This window comes from Nyctereutes procyonoides, unplaced genomic scaffold, assembly GCF_905146905.1.
Source record: "Nyctereutes procyonoides isolate TBG_1078 unplaced genomic scaffold, NYPRO_anot_genome, whole genome shotgun sequence".
Taxonomy (NCBI): Eukaryota; Metazoa; Chordata; class Mammalia; order Carnivora; family Canidae; genus Nyctereutes; species Nyctereutes procyonoides.
In genome coordinates, this window is record NW_026575121.1 from 45,828,234 (window position 1) to 45,841,090 (window position 12,857).

Sequence of the window (12,857 nt, forward strand, 5' to 3'; positions counted from 1 at the left end):
ATATTATGGAGGGTGAGCCTTCAGATATTGCCTTAAGTTTGTTAATATAAAATATAGAAAAAAATAAAATATAGAGTGCTCAATGCTCTCTTTTAAAATTAACAGATTATGATTCCATGAATCTGTGTGTAAAACTACCCATTAAAATTTTGGGGGAGGGGATGCCTTGGTGGCTCGGCGGTTTGGCGCCTGCCTTCAGCCCAGGGCGTAGTAATCCAGGAGTCCCGGGATCGAGTCCCACATCGGGATCACTGCTTTCTCCCTCCGCCTGTGTCTCTGCCTCTCTCTCTGTGTCTCTCATGAACAAATAAAATCATTTAAAAAATAAATAAATAAAACTTGGGGGGGGGGTCATACAATCACTGATGATACAAGCTCAAGTGGTGATAATTATGGGACCAACAACTCTGTGACAATTCCTTTGATGCAAAATAATGCCATTAAGAAATAGGTAGCACCTTGAAAACTAACTACTGGGGGCACCTGGGTGGCTCAGTGATTGAGCTCAGGGTGAAATCCTGGGGTCCTAGAATCAAGTTCCACATCAGGCTCTCCCGCCAATCCCTCTGTCTATGTCTCTGCCTGTCTCTCTGTGTCTCCCATGACTAAATAAATAAATCTTAAAAAATAAATAAAACTGAGGAAATTAACTACCCATTATTTAGTGCTTAACATGTATTTAGACACTGTGCTAACCATTTTATTATAATGATTTCATTTTGTCTTCACAATAACACTTGTGAAATAATACCATTTTTCTCTATTTTACAGATAAGGAATGTGTGTGCTCTCAGAGGGCAAGGACAGGAAGAGGTAGAGATAGGAGCCAACTAAGAAAGGCAGGCAGCTGGGCGGGGCCAGGGGAAGATTCCCACTGCACCCACCCTGAGGTTCTAGAGCTATTTATGTTATAATTGATACCATTAACATCTAATCCTAATTACAGCAGCACATTCAACCCTCACATCACTAAAACGGAAGCTTTTCCTAGAGAAGCAAGAGAAATGACAAAAAAACATTCCCAGGGTGCTTAAATCCATAGGTACAATCACATTTAAGAGATAGATAGAATTTATTTTTTTATGCTGCCTTCCTTCCTCCTTTGGAATTGTGAACAGTTCCAACGTGGCCATCAACTATAATTTGGCTGGACAGGAAACATACCTGGGACCGATAAGAGCTGACATACACAATGGCATGCAAACTTCATGACTGCCTCTCTGTTGGGATAGAGCCTTTGAATGACATCACTGGGGGAGGGGGGCATAGGAGGGCTCTTCCACAGTGTGGACTTACTAATCAGAATCAAGGGTTTTCACCAGCTACACTGGGCATCACTACCTTTAGGTCCCAAAGAAAGACTTGGGCAAACAAGTGCCTCTTGTTGTCTACCCAAGTCTGGTAAAATCCACCAACATAATGGGTCTTGTCCTGCTCTGTAGCTTTCTACCAATACTCCAAATCCAAATCCCTGTGTGAGAGACATGAGTCTCCCTTTCATCTGCCTCCTCTATACCTATCCATCTTTAGCTCTCCTGATGCCAAATGTCCAACTAGACATTATGGTGTCCCTGCAAGTTTCCTATGCTCTCCTGGGGTTCCTGTCCTTGGTATCTGCTGCTTCTCCCCTAACAGGAGACTCAGGGATCACCAGAAAGCCATGCCAATTCAGATATAAATTATGCAAAACCTTAAAGTGTGGGTTTAATTTAAAAGCATGCATAGGGATGCCTGGGTGGATCAGTTAGTCAAGTGTCTGTCTTTGGCTCAGGTCATGGTCCTGGGATCCAGTCCCACATCAGGCTCCCTGCATGGAGCCTACTTCTCCCTCTGCCTGTGTCTCTGCATCTCTGTCTCTCATTAATAAATACGTATCTTTTTAAAATATATAGAAATAAAAAATAAAAGCAGGTACAGATCTGGTATCAGAGTGTCTCACGATCTTTCAAAATCAGTCACCGGTAATGCAGCTTTTAGGACTTGTGAGACACTTGTGAGGCTCTCAGCATGGAATCTTCCTGTATTTCTCCAATTGCCTACTCCCCCCTCACTTGTTGCCTTACCATACCTAATTACTAATTTTTTTTAAGATTATATTTATTTATTTACGAGAGATACAGAGAGAGGGGCAGAGACACAGGCAGAGGGAGAAGCAGGCTCCACACAGGGAGCCCGATGTGGGACTAGATCCCAGGACTCCAGAATCATGGCCTGGGCAGGCTGAAGGCAGATGCTCAACCGCTGAGCCACCCAGGGATCCCATAATTTTTTTTTTTTTTAAATGGAGCCTTTCCTAAGTCTTTCCAAACCATTCAATTTGAGGCCTATTTTATCAGTTTACTTCGTGTGTATTATCATAAAATAGCAACAAGGGCAAGGAGTAGGAAGCAGCCTAGGAAAAATCAGGACAGAGTGTGGGGAAAGACAGCAAGGCCAAGAAAGGAGCAGTGAGCATGCAAACACTGGAGACAGTCACTAAAAGCTCATTTTCCTGCATGTATGGAGAGGACCGCAAAATGCAGGGGTAGGAGAAAATAGAGCAATGGTGTAAACACCAAGAACAATGTCTGATTCTGCCATCTTACCTAGAGCACTTGGTAGCGAAGGAATTAAAAAGCAAAGAAAGGCTAGTATTTACCTCTGGAGGGTCAAGAGCAGGTTGAGAGTTAATGTCTTAACCTCCAGCGTCACTCAATGCAGGCTTCACTAACTTCATAATTCTCCAGAAGGAGAGTCTCACAGAAACGTATCAGACCAGGAAACTCTGTCAGGTTTCCAGTAAACCTGGGGCCCTGGCATCGCTGTGTATACTCAACTGAAATGAAAGCAGCAGAGGGAACCCCAGGTGGCGCAGCGGTTTAGCGCCTGCCTTTGGCCCAGGGCGCAATCCTGGAGACCCGGGATCGAAGACCACGTTGGGCTCCCGGTGCATGGAGCCTGCTTCTCCCTCTGCCTATGTCTCTGCCTCTCTCTCTCTCTGTGTGTGACTATCATAAATAAATAAAAAAAGAAAGCAGCAGAGCCAGAAGGCCAGGACTGCCCCACTAAAGACCAGCACGGAACAGGGTGTCCTGCTTCCCAATCCTGAGATGCTAATGCGGATGCTGACTGGGACCGGTAAGGCAAGAGGACGAGGGAGTCCTCTGCCACAAAACATCTTCAGGTGACCACAAAGAGGAGAGAGAAGTCTGAAACATTAAGATTCTGTGCAGGAAGCAGTCAAGGGCATAATACCATGCATGCACTACATAAACTGTATTGCACAATCAACCTTGGTGATTTCCAGGAAAATCCACCAAATGGGAATGACACTTTCGAAGAGGAAAGATACACACACATTCTTGTTTCGCTTAAAGCTACATGATATACAGCCACTTACCCACTCACAGACCTTGGGTGAGGCCAATAATTTATAGGTTCAAATCTCTATTCCTCAGACAAGTTGTCAAGGCATCTTAAAATGCAGACCATGATTCACATAGAGCCCTACAGAAAACCCTCCACTCCAGCCACAAACATTATTTTCTTTGCCTTACATGTTGAGATATGCATCAAGCTACTTGGCTTGAAAACGTCACATATCAACAATGTGAAAACTCATCAGGGTACATATGTACTGTCTTCATGCATACACAAACACATACATTAAAAAACACTGACAAACTCTGTTGTCTGGAATCAAATACACCAGACTCCTATCTCCCCAGAAAAGAATGTTACTGCCTACATTATAAATTCTTAAAATTTATTTTACTGACAGTTTTTCATAGAATTCAAAATTTAAACTGCTACTTGAGCCATTCATTTGAATTAAACCTCAATAGTTCATTTTTTCATATAAATGATAAAGCTATTATATGCAGTTTATAGGTTATTTCCAGTATGTGAATTGAACAATTTATAATTGTGCAACTTTCTATATATAACGAATGCATTTCTAATTACTAGTGCTAGTACAGCGTACAATCACCTCTTCATAGTTTTAATGTAGAGTTAAGTTTCTATTTTTCAACAAAATCTCAAGAAATGTTTTCATTATACCCAGTAATTCTTCCTTGTTGACACAACAGTACTACAGAACTATGTATATCAAAACCCAAACATCCATCAAAATATGTGTAAATACGGTATCTACTACTTCCTAATGCTCAAGCCTAAAAGTCACAATTTCTCCTGTACTTACATTTGAAATCAGGCTTATCATAAGCTAAGGAATTAAGTTCTAGAAAATAGTAGTTCTTCATTTGGACTTAACAAGCAAAAATTACAAAAAGCATTTATGGAGAAGAAAAATGATCCTAATTCTAAAGGACCAAAAAAAAAAAAAAAAAAAGGCTACTACCACAATTTCACAAGGTTTGTATCTCAAATATCATGGGATTGTATTATCTGAGCACCTTTACGACTTGTTGGGGAGGAGGCAGACACACGAGAGGACAAACAATTTATTATTAGTGATTCTACCTGAAATGTCCCTTAGTGAGAATATTCTGATGTGATCCAAACACAAAAAGGGGCACTGTGCTTCTCCCTCATAAGCATAAATGAGTATAACTTGAAAACAGAAGAATAAAAGCCTGAAACTGATCACTTCCTAGCTATGTGATGCTGGACAAATTATATAACTTTTCTGGGCCACATTTTCCCCATTGGTGAGAACAGCACAATAATTGTATATACCTTCTGGAGTTGCCAGAAAAATGAGATTATACTCATAGAAGATTAGAAACGAGGTTTGGCACCCAGGAAGGAGTCACTAACTGTTAGCTAGGAGGACTGTTACTTCCAGCTTGTGTGGACTACATGTCACCTTTTGTGTGACTTTACACCTCCTTGCCACCCACCCACCATTCCATTCCATTATGTTTAGAAAACAAGATACCTAGAGATGCCTGGGTGGCTCAGTGGTTGAGCGTCTACCTTCGGCTCAGGGCATAATCCCAGGGTCCTAGGGATAAGTCCCGCAATCGGGCTCCCCATGGGGAGTCTACTTCTCCCTCTGTGTCTCTGCCTCTGTGTCTCTCTCTTGAATAAATAAAATCTTTAAAAAATAAAAAAGATACCTAAAGGAAAAAAAACTGAGAAAATTTAGCTTTTGGGGGAAAAAAAAAAACCTACATCATCCTTATTTTTCCATGTTAACTCAGCTGGGAGTGACCTGGTGTTTCAGAGCCAAGGTGCTAGAAGGGTAGGTTGTTGGAGGTCCACACTGACTGCAAAGAACCACCATCATATCTGGGCACTCACAATAACTGTTCATGACATTAATGCCTGAAACACCAAATACTGATATGCCTCAGTTCCTAAAGAGGGACAGGGAGGCGGGGGGTGGGGGTGGGTAATGCCTTGGAATACAGCCACATGGGAATAGAGCCTTCCCTTTAAGGGATCTTAGGCATATATTGAGGAATTAAACATCAAAAAAGGGACACCTGGTTGGTTCAGTGGTTGCATGTCTGCCTTCAGCACCAGGGTCCTGAGATGGAGTCCTGCATCAGGCTCCCAGTAGGGAGCCTCCCTCTATCTCTGCCTCTCTCTGTGTGTCTCTCATGAATAAATAAAATCTTTAATAAAAATTAATAAGCATTAAATAATGTGCTTATCTCATGATTAGTGTCAAATATACATTGTTTTCAATCTGAAGTGGAAGCATGATGTCCATCCCGTTTGGAATATTCCAGTGGTTTCCTTTGCATCCAGAAGAAAACCTAAAGCCCTAAGCTTTTGTGGTCCATTTCTGCCAATACCTCAAGCTCCCATTGCCCATCTTCCCTCTCTGTTTCTCTGTCTTTCTCTCTCCCTGGGAACGTGCTGTTTTGATCCCATCTGAGAATCTACACTTGTTCCCTTCCCTGAGCATGCTGTCCCATCTACCTGCCTCCAGTTCTTTCTGGATGGCTGTTTACTTACGATTTTTTTTTTCTTTTTTAAACAAACTCAAACTTATCACCGCTTCCCTGGTCACTATGTTTCATTCAAGCACTCCCTGGAGTCACTCTCAAACACTTTCTTTTCCTAAATGCACGTGGAGTTTACTGGAATTGCCTTCTAAATTTACCTGTTTGCCATCTGTCTTCTACACTGGATTGTAAATTCCTGGAAGCAGATGCCTGGTTCACCTCAATACACACTAGGACGTAGGAAAAGTGCCTGGAATATAGGTGGTGCTCAGAAAGTACTGACCAGAAGTAATATTGAAATAAGATGTTCAGCACTGCACTTGATGCACGTTTATAGAATGCCAGCTTTTGTGGAAGGAACAGGGACGGTTTTATTGCAGAAGAGTGTGATCAAATAAAGTTTCACTAATGGGAAGAGAGACTTTTGCTGCTCCTTGAAGAATGAAGAGGGTCCATCTGAGGTTGGACCAAAGGTATGGGTGTTACACACGGAGGAGCATCAGTGGTCTGCCAGCCAGGCGTGTCATGTTTCCTTCCAGGAGCTGTACAGATATTCAATTTAAGGGCTAGGAAATCTGAATTTTACTCTCTAGGCCTGAACTCCTTTATAATACAAATCACCTGCAAACAAAGCACAACAAACCATTTAGATACATGTTCTAAGATACCGCTGCCATGGTGAAGAAAGGGTGTGAGCATTTCTTCAAGTGGTGGGGACAGTGGTGGAACAGCCGGTCTTTGGTTATCCCCTGAATGGTCTCACCCTTCTATGACATATTACAATCTCCGGATCAGAGAAGAAAATAAATTAAGTTCTAAAATAAGCAAAGGTACTGGCATTTGAAAGCAAAGAACAAAGAAATCTGCTGATCTCAGAGGATCATAGGCAGGTTAATCTATGCGCCACAGTATTCATGAGACAAAGACAGCAGAAACAAAGAAATAATAAAAGGCGGGTCTTTTTTATAATTACAAAATGTTGAATTATCTAAGTTCTCATTTAAGGCAATGAGAAGGAATTCGCTGAGGAAGAGGATACAGCATAAACAATTAAAAGTAATAAAATTTATTACAACGATCAAGTATCTTTCAATGCTTATCAGATATATCAAGGATGAACAGAACCATTAGAAAAGAGCCGAACACACGTGGCACTGATTTTATCCTTGAAAGCAAAACTAAGCAGAATCTTTCCCTTCCTGAGCTCACTCCCAGCTGACGGCAGTGCCCACGTGGGAACTTGGGCTTCCAGAGGCAATTCCTGAATGCTCAGTTGACCTCTAGGATCTAACAGCTTAGAGCTTGCCTTCCAGTACTTCTTCTGGGGCACGCTGCAAAATTATCATCCCCAATCTGACAAAGGATGAATTGCTCTCATCTGAACTGCCTCTAATCTATCAGTCTCTGCAATCTGGACTCTTATCCAAAACCTGCTCTAGCTGCTCAGTGGACCCCTAAATCATCAAATCCAACCTGACAGTTTACTGCTTCCCCACCTCCCCTTCTGCATTTAACACATTCATCCTCCTTTGGTTTTCCAACTCCGATTTTCCTCCTGTCTTCCTTGCTATTCATTCTAGGTCTCATCTACTTGCCTTCTCTTCTCTCTGCTTTCTCTTTCAATATGAAGAATTCCATAAAGTTCTGTTCTTGGCATCTAAAAATGCTTCCCTTTCTCTGAGCAATCTTAACCATCTTCACACCATCAATGATCATCTGCTCAGTGAAGAATATGCAGGCTCTACACTCATCCAAGGTACTACGCTCATCCTATGCTCACATTCCTAACTACCTGCAGGATTTCTCCACCTGGAGGTCCCAGAAGGTACCCATGATAAGTGAAATAAAACTCGCTGACCATCTCTCTCCCAAGAGTGTGCCTCATGGAAGACCAGGAACTAAATGTTATTCAACTCCACGACCAAACCCAGCATGGTGACAAGCATGCAAGACACACTAAGTGCTTGGTCAAATGAAGGAAGATATAGGCTCCATCTCACTCATCCCTCATCCCAGCATATGGTAGGTGCTCAATAAAAGATGGACTAGAAATATTGGTAGAACAGAAGTCTACATACCACAGATACGTTATAATACAATGTCTCCCTTTTGGAAGCAATGTCAGTATTTTCCATTATCTATCTAGTTGCAAATACATTCATGAAACAATAGATCTGCACAAATACTAGTAAAATATACCTGTGTAATTAAAATTAATCACTGAAGTTCATTTTAATCATTTGCTAAAACTTAAATGTTATCAAAACATTACAAATATTACACTAGCATGCTATCTTTATAAATTAAATCAATCGTTATTTTAAGAAATTTAAAGGCTAGATTTAGTTAGGCTGCTGGGATTTATGCTATGGCATCAGGAAATCAGCCAACCTCTTAAAAATTTGAATTTTAATTACTACGTCTATGTTTTTGTTTCTTTGTTTACTCAAATTCAACATCTTTTGAAGGCCAAAGACCTATTCAAAGAATTCCCCAATCATTGATTTCTCACCTCTAAGGTCCAGATGAAAACTGTGATACTATTTGTATTTCCAACCCTATTTTCACAAAGATGTTTAGTTTTCACATGTGAAGAACTGTACCTGAGCCTGATAGATGACTTGGTTTTAAATATATCGTTAACACTCAAAGCTGTTCAGATTTTTGTGAAAGCAAATAAACAAAACATGTCTGAACAACACTGATAAGCCAGATGTGCACTGCCAGCCACTGGCTAACTTATCTGATAAGCCCAGGGCAACCCTGAGGTAACCCGCAGCCTGTTGTTATTTTGTATTGTATAAATTATTTATTTCCTAGGACATATTCAGAAATTTCCCTTGCTGCTGGCCCATACTTCCAAAATGCCTCGCTGGTCAAACATGGATCTTTCCTCATTCACAACTGCTCTTCACCTATGTGAGCACAGGTTCGCAAACCCCGCACTTGCGCCCCACAGCTCTGTGGGATTTCTCATCTAACGCAGGGCAAGAGAAAATGATACATATTTTCAAAATTCGCTGTGTCACAGTCTTCCATTAGCAGGATAACAAATAGCTAACTATCTAAAAACTAAAAACAAACAAAACGAAAACACCATATATTTACACAAATACAAATCCTTGTTCAAGGTCAACATGACCAGTCTATATAGTCAGGTTTTGAACAGAATTTTCTTCTCTCCATCATTTAGTCGATGGAGCAATAAAAGTTGTCCCTGATATCTGAATTGCATCTACAGAGTATTACAGACTCCAGTCATTATGCATCAAATGTAAGATTCTGTTTCTCAGGTCTCTCCTCAATTTCTCAGCTTCAGACTCAATTGAAAAAACAATTAGGTTCTAACCCAATGATTCACATTTCTAAACTCTTGCTTATTACAAAAGGGAAAAAACTACTATTGTCTTACAGAAAAAGCGATCAAACATGCATAATCTGGATTTAAAAGTTCGCATGGACAAATGTAGTCACATTATTTCAGTATCTATTTGATTTTAACTCTCCCAAAAAGGCATGGCCATATGCATATCTTTAGTAAGGAGAAAAACATTATAGGAGATGGTCTTAATTTGAATATTCTGATGAGTGGAAAACTTAACTCTCAATTCATGAAGGTATCTGAGTTTTGGATTTCGCTTTGCATTCCATTCATTACTCTATAAATTCTGCCAAGTTCTTTCTGGCTCAGCAATACTAGATGTAAAGGATATGGAGATTGGGAAAGGACTCATCTCCTACAAGATAATAAAAGGGTAACTTCTTGATAAGGAAATTCCCAGTCCTTTTAAAACTCAACCGTTTCGATGAAACTCACTTGTTACCTTTGGAAAGGCTCAAGTTCTGAGCTACTCTGAGCATAGGAGGAGCTGCTAGAGTCAGAGCGTTCTTAACCAAAGAATCTGATGTTAGACATTCTAACTGGGGCCCTCCTGATGTCAATAGTAGCTTTTGCTATTGACATCAGAGACAAAGGCAACAAGGAAATGTCCTAAAGCCATAGTGAAAGGGGTGAACAAAACTCTGGAGAAGAGCTCATGAACTGATCACTAGGTCTGAAAGTCATTCCCATCTCAGATCCCAGAGTAACTGAGGATATACTATTGTTCACAACGGGTAATATTCTTGAGACCTGCATGTTTCCCCTGACTAGTTAAAACTCTTACATGTATTATAAGACTGAGTCAAAGTATGTAAAATTTTCTTTTTTAAAAAAATTAACACCCACGGACCTTTAAAAAGGCAAACAAAAGCTAGATCAACTACTTAAGCAAAGCCAGGAGGTGTGAGTGGAGCTGATTGTCATTTTGACCTTGCTTTGCTTTAATTCAGGAGCCTATTTAGAAATGTAACAAGCAACCCTCTTCATTCGGCTCAGCTAGCAGAGCTAATAGGCTTCTAATTAATTTCCAGAAGATTGCTGTTATAACTAACAGGTTTTAAACATTTGGTTGATTGGGGAAAATGAATTGAATATAATGTATTTGATTTGGAAAATTAGTTTTCATTCTATGTGCTTACCATAATAGTGTTTATTTTAAGTTTACATGATTCCATTAAGAGTCCCAGAACACCACCGGGTTGTTTTTATCCTTACAGTGTCCTATCCAACTTAAAAAAAAAAAAAAAATCAATTTACATTTTGGTATTTGTTGGCCTTTATTTGAGAGCAGGTTAAATTCATTTTTGTGGCATTAATAAAAATCTTCACTTGCTAATATAGCAACAGGCCCAAATACTTCAAAATGATCCCAGTGATACCTCAGTCAAAAGCCTACTCATCGCATGCAAATCCTCCTGTAGAAAGGCTTCTACACACAAAGTAAGATGAACCAGTTACTGCATTGTTTATGAAGTTTCCCTTGATTCCTCCTGACAACCATTTAAACAATGAATGTTGGGAAATGTCCCTCAAAGAATCAACAACAATGGCAGGGATCAGAGCTTTTCTATTTAGAAAATACTATTTTTAAAAGGAGAAAATATTTCTTCCTGAAGGGATTATGGAAAGCCTTATTAAAGACACCTGCAAACAAAACAAGTGACAATAGATCTTTATCATAATTGATAACTGAGTTATCCTTGAGACAAAACTCCATTCTTGGAGACAATAAAATCGAGATTTACCTCAGCTATTAAGAGTCAAGAAATCAGCTAATTGGGACTACCGGTATTCCAGGATGATAAGTCACACCAAGATTAAGTGAGCACATAATAAAAAGGCCCTTGTCTCTCTGGTTAAAGAGAAGTGCAGCTATACTAGGATTTTCTCTCCCTGGGCTGCTGAGAATGTTTTATAAAGAATTCAAGTAGTTTCTAGCCTTGTGTCTCCACACATCATGCAAAAGATAGGCAAACCATTCCAATTACGATGGCTGACTATGTGCAGAACACACAGTGTGCCTGCCACTTTGGAAACTCAACCTATGCTGAACTAGCACTTGTGAAGAAACAGAACCTTTCTCCCAAATCTTGTCAATGTAATGAGTTATCACTGGGAAAATGTGACAATGTTTTGGCTAAGGATTGGTTCTTGGGGATAAATTACATAGCAAAACCCAGCAGGACACATTTATAAAATACGTTTGCATAAGATGAACGGAAAAATCAGATCTTCGCAGTAAAAGTACTCTTCCTCCATATCTCTGTTTAATTCATGTTAGTAACAATGCATGCCTTTGCCCAGGGGCTACACTGTTTGCAGTCAGATACTCACTGCTGCATTTCTGAGTGACTCACAGAAATGCCTGTGGTCATTTCGGGCCCAGTAGTGATTTTTATGACACAGCTAATTTTTCAAATTAAGTAATTCTGGCTCCATTTATAACAGTGGCTCCAGAAAAGTCCCTAGGTTTTCAACTTGAAGTGCATCTGGGCATTGAATGGGGGCGGGGAAGGACAAATCAGAAGGAAGACATAATCGCAGACCCCAGTGGCAGCATTTCTACTTCCAGGCCATACAATGAGTTCATGTTTAGACTACTAAAGGAGAGTAAAACACAAATTCAGAAAGTATTAGCAACAGCAGCAGAGATCTTAGAATATCATCTAAAAAAAAAAAAAGAAAAAGAAAAAGAAAAACCCACTTGGAAAAAAAGAAACTTCCCCCGCCTGAATCACTGAAGAGTGGACAGAAGTAAACAACATATGAAGCATCCCATGGGGATGCCTGGGTGGCTCAGTGGTTGAGGGTCTGCCCTCAGCTCAGGTCGTGATCCTGGGGTCCTGAGATGGAGTCCTGCATTGAGCTCCCTCCCTGCAGGGAGCCTGCTTCTCCCTCTGCCTATGTCTCTGCCTCTCTGTGTGTCTCTCATGAATAAATAAATTTTTAAAAAGCATCCCACATGTGCCACAGTACTGAGTGAGCAGATGCAGCATGATATGACCCAATATCACTTCTCTGAACTTCAAGTTCACAAAACAAATGCTATATAGAAGGTATTTGTGGGATTGTTGTATTTCACTCTCTCTCTCTCTCTCTCTCTCTCTCACACACACACACACACACACACCCTTAAGACTTAGAGCAATCAACGTGTGAAAGAAAAGCTGCCTTAAAAAAACAAAAAAGACATTTTCTGAGGTGACTTTGATCTTCCACTCAAATTATTGGCTTAAATGTACTTGCCTTTAAAGGCTTTGTATCTGCAATAACCGCTCTCTATTGTCCTTGCAAACAAAGTATTATTTTCACCTTATTATTACTAATCTTTTCTTTGTTAGTAACCACACCTGGTTTTATCCCCCAAAATGGTGCAGTAAATATTTGTCCTTTGTGGTAATACAATGCATAATTTAGTTAATCTGGGCTATCTTTCCGTGAGAGGTGATTGTTTCTATATTATGAAATGTGCTCATGGTAAAGTGAAATTCATGCCAGATACCTGGAAGGCAGATGGAGAACCACTTACCCAGCATGTAGCTGCTTCGAACCAACCTTGACATGACTGCGTAGCC

At 40.3% G+C, this 12,857-nt stretch overlaps 1 protein-coding gene across 3 annotated transcripts in view; it reads right to left on the bottom strand.

The window, feature by feature from the left end:
• Positions 1 to 12,857, bottom strand: part of ABCC4 (ATP binding cassette subfamily C member 4) — a 247,650-nt gene that overhangs the window by 73,645 nt on the left and 161,148 nt on the right. The window lies entirely within an intron of this gene.